Raw genomic sequence first — 16,938 nt, 5'->3', positions numbered from 1 at the left:
GTATAAGGGACACTTCTATAGTGGGTATAAGGGACACTACTATAGTGTGTATAAGGGACACTACTATAGTGTGTATAAGAGTCACTACTATAGTATGTATAAGGGACACTACTATAGTATGTATAAGGGACACTACTATAGGGTGTATAAGGGACACTACTATAGTGAGTTAAGGGATACTACTATAGTATGTATAAGGGACACTACTATAGTATGTATAAGGGACACTACTATAGTATGTATAAGGGACACTACTATAGTGTGTATAAGGGACACTACTATAGTATGTATAAGGGACACTACTATAGTGTGTATAAGGGACACTACTATAGTGTAAGGGACACTACTATAGTGAGTTAAGGGATACTACTATAGTATGTATAAGGGACACTACTATAGTGTGTATAAGGGACACTACTATAGTATGTATAAGGGATACTACTATAGTGTGTATAAGGGACACTACTATAGTGTGTATAAGGGACACTACTACAGTGTGTATAAGGGACACTACTATAGTGTGTATAAGGGATACTACTATAGTGTGTATAAGGGACACTACTATAGTGTGTATAAGGGATACTAATATAATGTGTATAAGGGACACTACTATAGTGTGTATAAGGGACACTACTATAGTGTGTATAAGGGACACTACTATAGTGTGTATAAGGGTCACTACTATAGTGTGTATAAGGGTCACTACTATAGTGTGTATAAGGGACACTTCTATAGTGTGTATAAAGGTCACTACTATAGTGTGTATAAGGGACACTACTATAGTGTGTATAAGGGATACTACTATTGTGTGTATAAGGGACACTACTATAGTGTGTATAAGGGTCACTACTATAGTGTGTATAAGGGTCACTACTATAGTGTGTATAAGGGACACTTATATAGTGTGTATAAGGGACACTACTATAGTGTGTATAAGGGACACTTCTATAGTGTGTATAAGGGTCACTACTATAGTGTGTATAAGGGACACTTCTATAGTGTGTATAAGGGTCACTACTATAGTGTGTATAAGGGACACTACTATAGTGTGTATAAGGGACACTTCTATAGTGTGTATAAGGGTCACTACTATAGTGTGTATAAGGGACACTAGTATAGTGTGTATAAGGGGCACTACTATAGTATGTATAAGGGACACTACTATAGTATGTATAAGGGACATTACTATAGAGTATAAAAGGGACACTACTATAGTGTGAAAAAGGGACACTACTATAGTGTGTTAAGGGACACTACTATAGTATGTATAAGGGACACTACTATAGTGTGTATAAGGGACACTGTTATAGTGAGTATAAGGGACACTACTATAGTGTGTATAAGGGACACTACTATAGTGTGTATAAGGGACACTACTATAGTGAGTATAAGGGACACTACTATAGTGTGTATAAGGGACACTACTATAGTGTGTATAAGGGACACTACTATAGTGTGTATACGGGACACTACTATAGTGTGTATAAGGGACACTACTATAATGTGTATAAGGGACACTACTATAGTGTGTATAAGGGACACTACTATAGTGTGTTAAGGGACACTACTATAGTATGTATAAGGGACACTACTATAGTATGTATAAGGGACACTACTATAGTGAGTATAAGGGACACTACTATAGTATGTATAAGGGACACTACTATAGTATGTATAAGGGGCACTACTATAGTGAGTATAAGGGACGATGTGTAGTAATAGGTGTTGTGAGCGATGTTTAAGAATGTTTATAAGAATGTTGATGATGCAGAGTTAGGAGGCGATGGTGTAATCCAACACAAGATTTATCACCATCAAGCGTCATAACAAAATATTGTATTGCCTAACTTGAAACCTTCAAGCCTTAACCTTATGAGAGAAAAGTCCAGAAAATATCGATATTCCGATGCTTTAAATTGAACTGAAAGCATTATATATTTACGGAGTGGTCTATTCCTTAAGAAAACCCCATCTATCAGGCTAGAGTGGCGGTTGTATAAGGTGTGGAGGTTTTTTGTCTATTCTCTATTGTTCGCAAAGTTAGTTGTGCTGCATTGTATATCGGACAAGTTGACTAATACCAACAGATAATGTGACTGAGTGGTAGAATGTGACTTTGAGCGTCTTGTGAAGATGTGTGAAGATGTTGTGTGTCTGTGTGAAGATGTTGCTCACTGACCCAAGCCACACACCAGGAGATGTTGTTCACTGACCCCAGCCACACACCAGGAGATGTTGTTCACTGACCCCAGCCACACACCAGGAGATGTTGTTCACTGACCCCAGCCACACACCAGGAGATGTTGTTCACTGACCCCAGCAACACACCAGGAGATGTTGTTCACTGACCCCAGCAACACACCAGGAGATGTTGTTCACTGACCCCAGCAACACACCAGGAGATGTTGCTCACTGACCCCAGCCACACACCAGGAGATGTTGTTCACTGACCCCAGCAACACACCAGGAGATGTTGTTCACTGACCCCAGCAACACACCAGGAGATGTTGTTCACTGACCCCAGCAACACACCAGGAGATGTTGTTCACTGACCCCAGCAACACACCAGGAGATGTTGTTCACTGACCCCAGCAACACACCAGGAGATGTTGTTCACTGACCCCAGCAACACACCAGGAGATGTTGCTCACTGACCCCAGCCACACACCAGGAGATGTTGTTCACTGACCCCAGCAACACACCAGGAGATGTTGTTCACTGACCCCAGCAACACACCAGGAGATGTTGTTCACTGACCCCAGCAACACACCAGGAGATGTTGTTCACTGACCCCAGCAACACACCAGGAGATGTTGTTCACTGACCCCAGCCACACACCAGGAGATGTTGTTCACTGACCCCAGCAACACACCAGGAGATGTTGTTCACTGACCCCAGCAACACACCAGGAGATGTTGTTCACTGACCCCAGCAACACACCAGGAGATGTTGTTCACTGACCCCAGCAACACACCAGATGTTGTTCACTGACCCCAGCAACACACCAGGAGATGTTGTTCACTGACCCCAGCAACACACCAGATGTTGTTCACTGACCCCAGCCACACACCAGGAGATGTTGTTCACTGACCCCAGCAACACACCAGGAGATGTTGTTCACTGACCCCAGCAACACACCAGATGTTGTTCACTGACCCCAGCAACACACCAGGAGATGTTGTTCACTGACCCCAGCAACACACCAGGAGATGTTGTTCACTGACCCCAGCAACACACCAGGAGATGTTGTTCACTGACCCCAGCCACACAACAGGAGATGTTGTTCACTGACCCCAGCAACACACCAGGAGATGTTGTTCACTGACCCCAGCCACACACCAGGAGATGTTGTTCACTGACCCCAACAACACACCAGATGTTGTTCACAGACCCCAGCAACACACCAGATGTTGTTCACTGACCCCAGCAACACACCAGATGTTGTTCACTGACCCCAGCAACACACCAGGAGATGTTGTTCATTGACCATAGCCATATACCAGGAGATGTTGTTCACTGACCCCAGCCACACACCAGGAGATGTTGTTCACTGACCCCAGCCACACACCAGATGATGTTCACTGACCCCAGCCACACACCAGATGTTGTTCACTGACCCCAGCAACACACCAGGAGATGTTGTTCATTGACCATAGCCATATACCAGGAGATGTTGTTCACTGACCCCAGCCACACACCAGGAGATGTTGTTCACTGACCCCAGCCACACACCAGATGTTGTTCACTGACCCCAGCCACACACCAGATGATGTTCACTGACCCCAGCCACACACCAGATGATGTTCACTGACCCCAGCCACACACCAGATGTTGTTCACTGACCCCAGCAACACACCAGATGTTGTTCACTGACCCCCAGCAACACACAAGATGTAGTTCACTGACCCCAGCCACACACCAGGAGATGTTGTTCACTGACCCCAGCCACACACCAGATGTTGTTCACTGACCCCAGCAACACACAAGGAGATGTTGTTCACTGACCCCAGCAACACACAAGGAGATGTTGTTAACTGACCCCAGCAACACACCAGGAGATGTTGTTCACTGACCCCAGCAACACACCAGGAGATGTTGTTCACTGACCCCAGCAACACACCAGATGTTGTTCACTGACCCCAGCCACACACCAGGAGATGAACAGACGACACATTCCTCTATTCATCTCGTCGTCTCCTCATCTTCTGGTTAGTAGTTTGGTCATCATATCTTCAGAGACGTTACTGTGATTCATCGTCTTCATGATTTTTACTTTTTTTGTGAAAAAATTTCCTGTAATGAGGAAAATAGTTTGAAGATTCTTTTGTGTTCTGTTTATCTGGATTGTTAAACTGAAGGATTTGATAAGTTTGTGAAAGGAAGATTGGGGTAAATGATGTGGAAAAGTTAACACTTAGGAGCCTCGTAGCCTGGTGGATAGAACGCAGGACTCGTAATTCTGTGGTGCGGGTTCTATTCCCGCACGAGGCAGAAACAAATGGGCAAAGTTTCTTTCACCCTAAATGCCCCTGTTACCTAGCAGTAAATAGGTACCTGGGTGTTAGTCAGCTGTCACGGGCTGCTTCCTGGGGGTGGAGGCCTGGTCGAGGACCGGGCCGCGGGGACACTAAATGCCCCGAAATCATCAAGATAACCTCAAGATAGGATAAGACGATCAGGAGGGATGCTAAGCTTTAGTGGCCCAACCGGTACGGTCATAATATTTGTCTAGGAGACTTCAGCTCTGTTGTTTGCCAGAGAGTGGAAGCTAATGTTGCTATTGAAGTTCTTCAGTTGATGTGTGTGGAACATTTCAGTGTTTAATTGGGTGCTAGAGATGAAAGTAAATATGTATATGTGCTTTTTATTACATACTATGTAACATCTGTTTCTTCCTGACGAGTGTTACTCTCTGATGGGTTACGCTCTCCAGTGTATCGAAAATGGTTATTATTCTCGATAACCCTTGGTTTGACTATTGCGTCAGACAGCTTAGTAAAGATAGTAAAGATGAAAGACTGTGTCACAAGTCTTGATAATCAGTCAGCCGTCTTCCAGCACTTTCAAGACGGCTTCTTCGACAAAGGACAAAGCAAAATTTGAGGAAAATAATTGGTATTTCAATACTTTTGAAGCATAAGCAATCGGATTTTTTTTTAACAACCCAGGAACAAAAACTGTGTTAAACTGGGTTATCAATATTATAAAAATGAGTATTTGATATCTTGGGATGCAAGTTATAATTAACGTAATGCTTACGGTACACAAACGGTGCTATTAGCTCTCTCCAAGGGTGCTATTAGCTTTCTCCAAGGGTTCTATTAGCTCTCTCCAAGGGTGCTATTAGCTCTCTCCAAGGGTGCTATTAGCTCTCTCTAAGGGTGCTATTAGCTCTCTCTAAGGGTGCTATTAGCTCTCTCCAAGGGTGCTATTAGCTCTCTCCAAGGGTGCTATTAGCTCTCTCCAAGGGTGCTATTAGCTCTCTCTAAGGGTGCTATTAGCTCTCTCTAAGGGTGCTATTAGCTCTCTCTAAGGGTGCTATTAGCTCTCTCCAAGGGTGCTATTAGCTCTCTCCAAGGGTGCTATTAGCTCTCTCCAAGGGTGCTATTAGCTCTCTCCAAGGGTGCTATTAGCTCTCTCCAAGGGTGCTATTAGCTCTCTCTAAGGGTGCTATTAGCTCTCTCCAAGGGTGCTATTAGCTCTCTCCAAGGGTGCTATTAGCTCTCTCCAAGGGTGCTATTAGCTCTCTCTAAGGATGCTATTAGCTCTCTCTAAGGGTGCTATTAGCTCTCTCTAAGGGTGCTATTAGCTCTCTCCAAGGGCGCTATTAGCTCTCTCTAAGGGTGCTATTAGCTCTCTCCAAGGCTGCTATTAGCTCTCTCCAAGGGTGCTATTAGCTCTCTCCAAGGGTGCTATTAGCTCTCTCCAAGGGTGCTATAAGCTCTCTCCAAGGGTGCTATTAGCTCTCTCCAAGGGTGCTATTAGCTCTCTCCAAGGGTGCTATTAGCTCTCTCCAAGGGTGCTATTAGCTCTCTCCAAGGGTGCTATTAGCTCTCTCCAAGGGTGCTATTAGCTCTCTCCAAGGGTGCTATTAGCTCTCTCCAAGGGTGCTATTAGCTCTCTCCAAGGGTGCTATTAGCTCTCTCCAAGGGTGCTATTAGCTCTCTCTAAGGGTGCTATTAGCTCTCTCCAAGGGTGCTATTAGCTCTCTCCAAGGGTGCTATTAGCTCTCTCTATGGGTGCTATTAGCTCTCTCCAAGGGTGCTATTAGCTCTCTCCAAGGGTGCTATTAGCTCTCTCTAAGGGTGCTATTAGCTCTCTCCAAGGGTGCTATTAGCTCTCTCTAAGGGTGCTATTAGCTCTCTCCAAGGGTGCTATTAGCTCTCTCCAAGGGTGCTATTAGCTCTCTCCAAGGGTGCTATTAGCTCTCTCCAAGGGTGCTATTAGCTCTCTCCAAGGGTGCTATTAGTTCTCTCCAAGGGTGCTATTAGCTCTCTCTAAGGGTGCTATTAGCTCTCTCCAAGGGTGCTATTAGCTCTCTCCAAGGGTGCTATTAGCTCTCTCTATGGGTGCTATTAGCTCTCTCCAAGGGTGCTATTAGCTCTCTCCAAGGGTGCTATTAGCTCTCTCCAAGGGTGCTATAAGCTCTCTCCAAGGGTGCTATTAGCTCTCTCCAAGGGTGCTATTAGCTCTCTCCAAGGGTGCTATTAGCTCTCTCCAAGGGTGCTATTAGCTCTCTCCAAGGGTGCTATTAGCTCTCTCCAAGGGTGCTATTAGCTCTCTCCAAGGGTGCTATTAGCTCTCTCCAAGGGTGCTATTAGCTCTCTCCAAGGGTGCTATTAGCTCTCTCTAAGGGTGCTATTAGCTCTCTCCAAGGGTGCTATTAGCTCTCTCTAAGGATGCTATTAGCTCTCTCTAAGGGTGCTATTAGCTCTCTCTAAGGGTGCTATTAGCTCTCTCCAAGGGTGCTATTAGCTCTCTCTAAGGGTGCTATTAGCTCTCTCCAAGGCTGCTATTAGCTCTCTCCAAGGGTGCTATTAGCTCTCTCCAAGGGTGCTATTAGCTCTCTCCAAGGGTGCTATAAGCTCTCTCCAAGGGTGCTATTAGCTCTCTCCAAGGGTGCTATTAGCTCTCTCCAAGGGTGCTATTAGCTCTCTCCAAGGGTGCTATTAGCTCTCTCCAAGGGTGCTATTAGCTCTCTCCAAGGGTGCTATTAGCTCTCTCCAAGGGTGCTATTAGCTCTCTCCAAGGGTGCTATTAGCTCTCTCCAAGGGTGCTATTAGCTCTCTCCAAGGGTGCTATTAGCTCTCTCTAAGGGTGCTATTAGCTCTCTCCAAGGGTGCTATTAGCTCTCTCCAAGGGTGCTATTAGCTCTCTCTATGGGTGCTATTAGCTCTCTCCAAGGGTGCTATTAGCTCTCTCCAAGGGTGCTATTAGCTCTCTCTAAGGGTGCTATTAGCTCTCTCCAAGGGTGCTATTAGCTCTCTCTAAGGGTGCTATTAGCTCTCTCCAAGGGTGCTATTAGCTCTCTCCAAGGGTGCTATTAGCTCTCTCCAAGGGTGCTATTAGCTCTCTCCAAGGGTGCTATTAGCTCTCTCCAAGGGTGCTATTAGTTCTCTCCAAGGGTGCTATTAGCTCTCTCCAAGGGTGCTATTAGCTCTCTCCAAGGGTGCTATTAGCTCTCTCTAAGGGTGCTATTAGCTCTCTCCAAGGGTGCTATTAGCTCTCTCCAAGGGTGCTATTAGCTCTCTCTATGGGTGCTATTAGCTCTCTCCAAGGGTGCTATTAGCTCTCTCTCCAAGGGGGCTATTTAGCTCTCTCTAAGGGTGCTATTAAATCTCTCCAAGGGTGTTACTAGCTCTCCAAGGGTGTTACTAGCTCTCTCCAAGGGTGCTATTAGCTCTCTCCAAGGGTGCTATTAGCTCTCTCCAAGGGTGCTATTAGCTCTCCCCAAGGGTGCTATTAGCTCTCTCCAAGGGTGCTATTAGCTCTCTCTCCAAGGGTGCTATTAGCTCTCTCCAAGGGTGCTATTAGCTCTCTCCAAGGGTGCTATTAGCTCTCCCCAAGGGTGCTATTAGCTTTCTCCAAGGGTTCTATTAGCTCTCCCCAAGAGTGCTATTAGCTCTCTCCAAGGGTGCTATTAGCTCTCTCCAAGGGTGCTATTAGCTCTCTCCAAGGGTGCTATTAGCTCTCTCCAAGGGTGCTATTAGCTCTCTCCAAGGGTGCTATTAGCTCTTCCACAAGGGTGCTATTAGATCTCCCCAAGGGTGCTATTAGCTCTCCCCAAGGGTGCTATTAGCTCTCTCCAAGGGTGCTATTAGATCTCTCCAAGGGTGCTATTAGCTCTCTCCAAGGGTGCTATTAGCTCTCTCTATGGGTGCTATTAGCTCTCTCCAAGGATGCTATTAGCTCTCTCCAAGGGTGCTATTAGATCTCCCCAAGGGTGCTATTAGCTCTCCCCAAGGGTGCTATTAGCTCTCTCCAAGGGTGCTATTAGCTCTCCCCAAGGGTGCTATTAGCTCTCTCCAAAGGTGCTATTAGCTCTAAGGGTCCTATTAGCTCTTCCACAAGGGTGCTATTAACTAAGGGTGCTATTAGCTCTCCCCAAGGGTGCTATTAGATCTCCCCAAGTGTGCTATTAGCTCTTCCACAAGGGTGCTATTAGATCTCTCCAAGGGTGCTATTAGCTCTCCCCAAGTGTGCTATAAGCTCTCTCCAAGGGTGCTATTAGTTCTCCCCTGGGTGCTATTAGCTGTCTCCAAAGGTGCTATTAGCTCTAAGGGTGCTATTAGCTCTTCCACAAGGGTGCTATAAGCTCTCTCCAAGGGTGCTATAAGCTCTCTCCAACGGTGCTGTTAGCTTGTTCCAAGGGTGCTATTAGCTCTCTTCATGGGTGCTATTAGCTCTCTTCAAGGGTGCTATTAGCTCTCTCCAACGGTGCTATTAGCTCTCTCCAACGGTGCTGTTAGCGTGTTCCAAGGGTGCTATTAGCTCTCTTCATGGGTGCTATTAGCTCTCTCCAAGGGTGCTATTAGCTCTCTCCAAGGGTGCTATTAGCTCTCTCCAAGGGTGCTATTAGCTCTCTCCAAGGGTGCTATAAGCTCTCTCCAAGGGTTCTATTAGCTATCTCCAAATGTGCTACTAGCTCTCCCCAAGGCTGCTATTAGCTCTCTCCAAGGGTGCTATTAGATCTCTCCATGGGTGCTATTTGCTTTCTCTAAAAGTGCTATAATCTCTCTCCAAATGTGCTTCTAACTCTCCAAGGGTGCTATTAGCTCTCTCCAAAGGAGCAAATAGCACATTACGAGGCCTCAACAAAGGTGCTTCATAGAAATTCATAGAAACTTCATAGTTTCTTTCACAGATTCTTCAAGCTTATTTCATCTGTGCATAAAATTTCCTTCACAGGTGCCAAAAGTTTTGTTTTATAAGTGCTTTAACGTACCTTTATAAATGCCTCAAGTCCTCCTCGTGGTGCTCAAGTTTCCACCATAAGAACTTCAAATTAACTTTATTCGTCTCTAATGTTGCCTTCATGCGTGCTTAAACTTCACATTACAGGAGCTGTAGGTTTTTTTCATAGGTGCTTCAGGTCACATAGAAAATTGTTCAAGTTTACTTTGTCTCAACAGTTTCTTTTACACGCTTCAAGTTCCATTTAGAAGTACTTAAAGTTTCCTTTTAGGTGATTCAATTTCCATCTATTGAGTCCTATTTTCTCCTTCAAAGGTTATCTTCTTGAGGTTATCTTGATATCCTTTCGGGGCTTAGCGTCCCCGCGGCCCGATCCTCGACCTGGCTTCCACTTTGTTACACATCCCCAAGAAGCACTCCCAGGTACCTATTTACTGCTGGTGAAAAGATGCATCAGGGTAAAAGAAACTTGGCCCGTTTGTTTCCGCCTCCGCCGGGGATCGAACCCGGAACCCTAGGTCAACGAATCCCAAGCGCTCTCCACTCAGCCGTCAGGCCACCAAGTTCCTTCATAAGAGCTTCGAGTGTTATTAATAGGCGCCTCAAGTTCCATCGATAAGTGCATTAAGTCAACAAATCTCATTGTATAGGAGTAGGAATCTTCAGACTGGTGTTAACTGGCAATAAGATATATCTCTCACAGTTCTAATTAACATACAAGATTCCCCGCAGAACAATACATGCCAGACAGCTTGCTATCTGGTGTCCAATTACTGTTTAACGAACAGGGCAAGTGTGGAGGAACAATTGACCAGCTGTCCAGCCCTACCAGGTTCCGACTCCGGATCTCCTGTTTACAAGGGAAATCTCTGCTGTCCTTGGTGTAGCCTGGTAACTTCCCCTCACGCAGCTGAACAAGTTGTAGGAAACGACCTAGACAAAAATACGATTGCGAGCCGTAAATATAACAGCAAATGGACCCGGAAAGCCAGATTTTTTGAAGGAATAAAAATTGAGAAGAAAAAATTTAAGTCCGTAATCCCAGGATTCTAAAAATATAAATTTACGTTGAGAAAATACAGTTACTGTAAATGACGTGTAAATCCTGCAACAGACGGCCAGGAAAATTGAAAAGGAAAAAATGGGAATGAGTTTAACGAGAAGGAAGTTGGTGGGAGCAAGAAGGCGTCTGGACGGTAGACAACGAGAGGGAAGGAGTAAGAGGGAGCCAGTAGATTACTGGACACCGAAACAACGGGAAAAAAAGACAGGAAAATCATTCGGAAATGGTGTAAATAAAACCTATAAATCATACATATTGATTTCCAAAAGACATGAATGACAGAGCGGAGCCTAGGCCTAGCAGGGTGGCTGAGTGTAGCAGGGAAGCTGAGTGTAGCAGGGAGGCTGAGTTTAGCAGGGTGGCTGAGTGTAGCATGGAGGCTGAGTGTAGCAGGGAGGCTGAGTGTAGCAGGGAGGCTGAGTGTAGCAGGGAGGATGAGTGTAGCAGGGAGGCTGAGTGTAGCAGGGAGGCTGAGTGTAGCAGGGAGGCTGAGTGTAGCAGGGTGGCTGAGTGTAGCAGGGAGGCTGAGTGTAGCAGGGAGGCTGAGTGTAGCAGAGAGCCTGAGTGTAGCAGGGTGGCTGAGTGCAGCAGGGAGGCTGAGTGTATCAGGGAGGCTGAGTGTAGCAGGGAGGCTGAGTGTAGCAGGGAGGCTGAGTGTAGCAGGGTGATTGAGTGTAGCATGGGGGCTGAGTGTAGCAGGGTGGCTGAGTATAGCAGGGAGGGGGAGTGTAGCTGGGTGGCTACGTGTAGCAGGGAGGCTTAGTGTAGCAGGAAGGCTGAGTGTAGCAGGTAGGCTGAGTGTAGCAGGGAGGCTGAGTGTAGCAGGGAGGCTAAGTGTAGCAGGGAGGATGAGTGTAGCTGGGAGGCTGAGTGTAGCAGGGAGGTTGAATGTAGCAAGAAGGCTGAGTGTAGCAAGGAGGCTGAGTTTAGCAGGGAGGATGAGTGTAGCTGGAAGGCTGAGTGTAGCAGGGAGGTTGAATGTAGCAGGAAGGCTGAGTGAAGCAGGGTGGCTGAGTGTAGCAGGGAGGCTGAGTGTAGCAGGGAGGATGAGTGTAGCAGGGAGGCTGACTGAAGCAGGGAGGCTGAGTGTAGCAGGGTTCCTGAGTGTAGTGGGGGGCAGAGTGTAGCAAGGAGGGTGAGTATAGCAATGAGGGCGAGTGTAGCAGGGTGGCTGAGAGTAGCAGGGAGGCTGAGTGTAGCAGGGAGGCTGACTGAAGCAGGGAGGCTGAGTGTAGCCGGGATGCTTAGTGTAGATGGGAGTCAGAGTGTAGCAGATAGGGTGAGTGTAGCAGAGAGGCTGAGTGTAGCAGAAGGGCTGAGTGTAGCAGGGAGGCTGTGTGTAGCAGGGAGGCTGAGTTTAGCAGTGAAGGCTGAATGTAGCAGGGTGGCTCAGTGTAGCTGGGTGGCTGAGTGTAGAAGGGAGTCTGAGTGTAGCAGGAAGGCAGAATGTAGCAGGGAGACTGAGTGTAGCAGTGCGGCTGAGTGTAGCAGGGAGGCTGAGAGTAGCAGGGAGGCTGAATGTAGAAGGTAGGGGGAGTGTAACAGGGAGGGGGAGTGTAGGAGGGAGGATGAGTGTAGCAGGGAGGCTGAATGTAGAAGCGTGGCTGAGTGTAGTAGGGAGGCTGTGTATAGCAAGTTGGCTGAGTGTAGCAGAGTAGTTGAGTGCAGCAGGGAGGCTGAGTGTAGCAGGGAGGCTGAGTGTAGCGGGGAGGCTGAGTGTAGCAGGGAGGCTGAGTGTAGAAGGGAGGCTGAGTGTAGCAGGGAGGCTGAGTGTAACAGGGAGGGGGCCTGAGTGTAGGAGGGGGCTGTGTGTAACAGGGAGGCTGAGTGTAGCAGGGAGGCTGAGTGTATGAGGGGGCTGTGTGTAACAAGGAGGCTGAGTGTAGCAAGGAGGCTGAGTGTAGCAAAGGGGCTGAGTGTAGCAGGGTGGCTGAGTGTAGCAAGGTGGCTGAGTGTAGCAGGGTGGCTGAGTGTAGCAGGAACGCGGAGTGTAGCAGGGAGGAAGAGTGTAGCAGGGAGGCTGAGTTTAGCAGGGTGGCTGAGTGTAGCAGGGAGGCTGACTGTATCAGGGAGGCTGAGTGTAGCAGGGAGGCTGACTGTAGCAGGGAGGCTGAGTGTAGCTGGGTGGTTGAGGGTAGCAGGGAGGCTGAGTGTAGCAGGGGGGCTGAGTGTAGCAGGGGGGCTGTGTGTAGCAGGGAGGCTTGCTGTAGCAGGGAGGCTGAGTGTGGCAGGGTGGCTGAGTGTAACAGGGAGGCTGATTGTAGAAGGGAGGGTGAGTGTAGCAGGGAGGCTTAATGTAGCTGGTTGGCTAAGTGTAGCAGGGAGGCTGAGTGTAGCCAGAAGGTTGAGTGTAGCAGGGAGGCTGAGCGTAGAAGGGTGGCTGAGTAGAGCAGGGAGATTAAGATTAGCAGGGAGGCTGAGTTTAGCAGGGTGGCTGACTGAAGCAGGGTGGCTGAGTGTAACAAGGAGGCTGATTGTAGAAGGGAGGCTGAGTGTAGCAGGGAGGCTTAGTGTAGCTGGGTGGTTAAGTGTAGCAGGGAGGCTGAGTGTAGCCAGAAGGTTGAGTGTAGCAGGGAGGCTGAGCGTAGGAGGGGGGCTGAGTAGAGCAGGGAGACTAAGATTTGCAGGGAGGCTGAGTTTAGCAGGGTGGCTGACTGAAGCAGGGAGGCTGAGTGTAGCCGGGATGCTGAGTATTGCTGGGAGTCAGAGTGTAGCAGGTAGGCTGAGTGTAGCAGGGAGGCGACTGAAGCAGGGAGGCTGAGTGTTGCCGGGATGCTGAGTGTTGCTGGGAGTCAGAGTGTAGCAGGTAGGCTGAGTGTAGCAGGGAGGCTGAGTATAGCAGGAAAGCTGAGTGTAGCAGGGAGGCTGAGTGTAACAGGGAGGATGAGTGTAGCAGGAAGGCTGAGTGGAGCAGGAAGGCTGAGTGTAGCAGGGAAGCTGAGTGTAGCAGGGAGGCTGAGTGTAGCAGGGAGGCTGAGTGTAGCAGGGTGGCTAAGTGTAGCAGGGAGGCTGAGTGTAGCAGGGAGGCTGAGTGTAGCAGGGAAGCAGAGTGTAGCAGGGAGGCTGAGTGTAGCAGGGAGGATGAGTGTAGCAGTGTGGCTGAGTGCAGCAGGGAGGCTGAGTGTATCAGGGAGGCTGAGTGTAGCGGGGAGGCTAAGTGTAGCAGGGTGGCTGAGTGTAGCAGGGAAGCAGAGTGTAGCAGGGTGGCTGATTGTAACAGGGAGACTGTGTGTAGCCGGGAGGCTCAGTGTAGCAGAGAGGCTGAATGTAGCAGGGAGGCTGAGTGTAGCAGGGAGGCTGATTGTAGCGGGGGGAGATTGAGTGTAGCGGGAGGGGGGGCTGAGTGTAGCAGGGTTGCTGAATGTAGCGTAGCAGGGTGGCGTACTGTAGCAGGTTTGCTGAGTGTAGCAGGGTGGCTGAGTGTAGCAGGGAAGCTGAGTGTAGCAGGGTAGCTGAGTGAAGCAGTGTGGCTAAGTGTAGCAGGGAGGCTGAGTGTAGCAAGAAGGTTGCGTGTAGCTGGGTGGCTGAGTGTAGAAGCGTGGCTGAGTGTAGTAGGGAGGCTGTGTGTAGCAAGGTGGCTGAGTGTAGCAAGGTGGTTGAGTGTAGCAGGGTGGCTGAGTGTAACAGGGAGACTGAGTGTAGCAGGGAGGCTGAGTTTCGCAGGATGGCTGAGTTTTGAATGGAGGCTGAGTGCAGCAGGGAGGCTGAGAGTAGCAGGGAGGCTGAGTGTAGCAGGGAGGATGAGTGTAGCAGGGAGGCTGAGTGTTGGAGGGTGGCTGAGTGGAGCAGGGAGGCTGAGTGTAGCAGGAAGTCTTGAGTGTAGCATGGGGGGGCTGAGTGTAGCATGGGGGGGGGCTGAGTGTAGCATGGGGGGGGCTGAGTGCAGCAGGGGGGCAGTGTGTAGCAGGGAGGCTGAGTGTAGCAGGGAGGCTTACTGTAGCAGGGAGGCTGAGTGTAGCAAGGTTGTAGAGTGTAACAGGGAGATTGAGTCTAGAAGGTAGGCTGAATTTAGCAGGGTGGCTAATTGTAGAAGGGAGGCTGAGTCTAGCAGGGTGCCTGATTGTAGAAGGGAGGCTGAGTGTAGCAGGGAGGCTTAGTGTAGCTGGGTGGCTAAGTGTAGCAGGGAGGCTGAGTGTAGCCAGAAGGTTGAGTGTAGCAGGGAGGCTGAGCGTAGAAGGGTGGCTGAGTAGAGCAGGGAGACTAAGATTAGCAGGGAGGCTGAGTTTAGCAGGGTGGCTGAGTGTAGCAGTGAGGCTGACTGTAGGAGGGAGGCTGAGTGTAGGAGGGTAGCTGAATGTAGCAGGGTAGCTGAGTGAGTGTAGAAGGAAGGCTGAGCGTAGCAGGGTGGCTGAGTGTAAGAGGGAGACTGAGTGTAGCAGGGAGGCTGAGTGTAGCAGGGTACCTGAGTGGAGCAAAGTATCTGAGTGTAGCAGGGTGGCGTAGTGTAGCAGGGTGGCTGAGTGTAGCAGGGAGGCTGAGTGTAGCAGGGTGGCTCAGTGTAGCTGGGTAGTTGAGTGTAGCAGGGAGGCTGAGTGTAGCAGGGAGGATGAATGAAGCAGGGAGGCTGAGTGCAGCAGTGTGGCTGAGTGTAGCAGAGAGGCTATGTGTAGCAGGGAGTGGGAGTGTAACAGGTAGGGGGAGTGTAGGAGGGAGGCTGAGTGCAGCAGGGTGGCTGGGTGTAGCAGGGAGGATGAGTGTAGCAGGGGGGCTGAGTGAAGGAGGGAGGTTAAGTGTAGCAGGAAGGCTGAGTGTAGCAGAGAGGCTGAGTGTAGCAAAGGGCTGAGTGTAGCAGGGAGGCTGAGTGTAGCAGGGAGGCTGAGTGTAGCAGTGAGGCGAGGTGTAACAGGGAAGCTGAGTGTAGCTGGGTGGCTGAGTGTAGCAGGGAGGCTGAGCGTAGAAGTGTGGCTGAGTGGAGCAGGGAGACTAAGATTAGCAGGGAGGCTGAGTTATCAGGGTGGCTGAGTGTAGCAGTGAGGGTGACTGTAGCAGGGAGGCTGAGTGTAGCAGGGTAGCTGAGTGTACCAGAGTGGCTGAGTGTAGCAAGGAAGCTGAATGTAGCAGGGTGGCTAAGTGTAGCTGGGAGGCTGAGTGTAGCAGGGAGGCTGAGTGTAGCAGAGTGGCTGAGTTTAGCAGGGTGGCTGAGTTTAGCAGGGTAACTGAGAGTAGCAGGAAGGCTGACTGTAGCAGGGATGCTTAGCGTAGAAGGGAGGTTGAGTGTAGCAGGGAGGCTGAGTGTAGCGAGAAGGCTGAGTGTAGCAGGGAGGCTGAGTGTAGCAGGGAGGCTGAGTGTAGCAGAGAGGCTGAGTGTAGCAGGGTGACTGTGTGTTGCAAGGAAGCTAAGTGTAGCAGGGTGGCTACGTGTAACAGGGAGGCTGAGTGTTGCATGGTGGCTGAGTGTAGCAGAGGGGCGTAGTGTAGCAGGGTGGTTGAGAGTAGCATGGAGGCTGAGTGTAGCAGGGAGGCTGAGTGTAGCAGGGGGAGGTTGAGTGTAGCAGGGGGGGTTGAGTGTAGCAGGGAGGATGAGTGTAGCAAGGAGGCTTACTGTAGCATGGAGGCTGAGTGTAGCAGGGTGGCTGAGTGTAACAGGAAGATTGAGTGTAGCAGGGAGGCTGAGTTTAGCAGGGTGGCTGAGTTTAGAAGGGACTCTGAGTGTAGAAGGAGGCTGAGTGTAGCAGGGAGGCTGAGTGTAGCAAGGTGGCTAAGTGTAGCAGGGAGGCTGAGTGTAGCCAGAAGGTTGAGTGTAGCAGGGAGGCTGAGCGTAGAAGGGTGGCTGAGTGGAGCAGGGAGACTAAGATTAGCAGGGAGGCTGAGTTATCAGGGTGGCTGAGTGTAGCAGTGAGGCTGACTGTAGCAGGTAGGCTGAGTGTAGCTGGGTAGTTGATTGTAGCAGGGTGGCTGAGTGTAGCAGGGAAGCTGAGTGTAGAAGGGTGGCTAAGTGTAACAAGGAGACTGAGTGTAGCAGGGAGGCTGAGTGTAGCAGGGTAGCTGAGTGTAGCAGGGAAGCTGAGTGTAGCAGGAAGGCTGAGTGTAGCAGGGTGGCTGAGTGTAGCAGGGAGAATGAGTGTATCAGGGGGGCTGAGTGTAGCAGGGTGGCTGAGTGTTGCAGGGAGGCTGAGTGTTGGAGTGTGGATGAGTGGAGCAGGGAGACTGAGTGTAGCAGGGAGGCTGAGTGTTGGGGTGTGGCTGAGTGTAGCAAGGAGGCTGAGCGTAGCAAGGAGGCTGAGTGTAGCTGGGTAGCTGAGTGTAGCCGGGAGGCTGAGTGTAGCTGGGTGGTTGAGTGTAGCAGGGAGGCTGAGTGTAGCAGGGAGGCTGAGTGTAGCAGGGTAGGCTGAGTGTAGCAGGGTGGCTAAGTGTAGCAGGGAGGCTGAGTGTAGCCAGAAGGTTGCGTGTAGCTGGGAGGCTGAGTGTAGAAGCGTGGCTGAGTGTAGTTGGGAGGCTGTGTGTAGCAAGGTGGCTGAATG

The sequence above is a fragment of the Procambarus clarkii genome, chromosome 8 (assembly GCF_040958095.1).
Source record: "Procambarus clarkii isolate CNS0578487 chromosome 8, FALCON_Pclarkii_2.0, whole genome shotgun sequence".
In the NCBI taxonomy this organism is placed as follows: Eukaryota; Metazoa; Arthropoda; class Malacostraca; order Decapoda; family Cambaridae; genus Procambarus; species Procambarus clarkii.
The sequence above is the reverse complement of the archived record's forward strand: the minus strand, read 5'-3'. Positions refer to the sequence as shown.